Source organism: Octopus bimaculoides, chromosome 3 (assembly GCF_001194135.2).
Source record: "Octopus bimaculoides isolate UCB-OBI-ISO-001 chromosome 3, ASM119413v2, whole genome shotgun sequence".
NCBI lineage: Eukaryota > Metazoa > Mollusca > Cephalopoda > Octopoda > Octopodidae > Octopus > Octopus bimaculoides.
In genome coordinates, this window is record NC_068983.1 from 59,953,318 (window position 1) to 59,954,644 (window position 1,327).

General features: G+C 34.1%; 1 protein-coding gene across 1 annotated transcript in view; it reads left to right on the forward strand.

Moving 5' to 3' along the window:
* Positions 1-1,327, forward strand: part of LOC106867600 (voltage-dependent calcium channel subunit alpha-2/delta-3) — a 620,656-nt gene that overhangs the window by 529,737 nt on the left and 89,592 nt on the right. The window lies entirely within an intron of this gene.

Consider the following 1,327-nt stretch of genomic DNA (forward strand, 5'->3'; position numbering starts at 1 on the left):
TGTGGTTGATCAAAATATTCACTTCCCAACCACATGGCAGTGATGGCAATGGTGGTGGTGGTGGTCACAATGATATGTCAAGCCATGGGAAAATTATTACCTTGCTTGGAAACAGGTGAGGGTTGGTAACAGGAAAAGCACCTCGCCATAGAAAAGACACCTTGACAAAGTCCAGGCAAAGCAAGCATAAAATAATGATGATGATGATAACAAATAGTATGATATTTCTAACTTTAATGCCATTTATTCATAAAGTACGACTGTATGAACAACATGAGTCAGGTTTTAAATGTCTTCTTCAAAACTGCAGCAAATTCACAAGCCATGTTTTTACTTGACCTTTTATATTCCTTCAGATTTTGTTTGGAACCTGTCTGTTGCATTAGTGTTCATCTGTTATAAAATTCAAAGTAATTGCCTTGTTTGTGAACACAATATAAACCAGTATTGGGATATAGATTTATGAGCTACAATTCCAAAACCCAACTGAAATGTAAAATGCATTTGCAAAAAACCTCACAATCATAAGCAGATTGCTGCAATGAATGTTGTTATGAACTAGATCTTCACATTGACCCTTTCACCACCCCAGTACCTGACCTTCACTCAGAAGCTGTAAGAGGCTGACCTCAATAACAAGTTTCAATGCATATTCTTCACTAGGTCACTTCATCTAGAGGGAAAAGAAAAAGAAGAATGAGTGGAAGAAGAAGGAGACAATGATGACAGAACAAAAAGTAAAAAATATCATGATGATGCTAGATGAAGATCATATATCTTACAAGGAGAAAATTATAATTGTAGTAGAGATAATAGATTAGAGAATAGAATGATAATGAGGGGAAAAGATGTTAGGAGGAGGGGGGAAAAGATGAAGGAGATGCTAGCATTTTATCTGAGCCATTATAATACATGTGTGTGTGTTTGTGTATGTGTGAGTGAGGCAGGATGTGTGTTTGTGTCTGAATGCGTGTAGATGCATTTGTCTGGATTTCCAACTCAATCAATAGAGAAGAGCAGACACAAAGAAGATGTGTGAGACTGGAGTGTTTGCTTGTTGTTTTGTGTTTATTTTCAGATACAGTTTTACTATGTCTATATTTTTTTTTATATTTTTTTCTTTTATATTCATACAGTAAGTATCAATCTATATATACACATGTCTGTACAAAGCAAAAGTAAATACCGCTAATAACGTTTTGTCAATGCACAGACATCCTTGTATGAAGTTTTGATCAAACATAAAGCTTGCAATTATGAGATGATTGCCAATATGACTATATATGTACATATAAATATGTATGTATATATATATATATATATATAT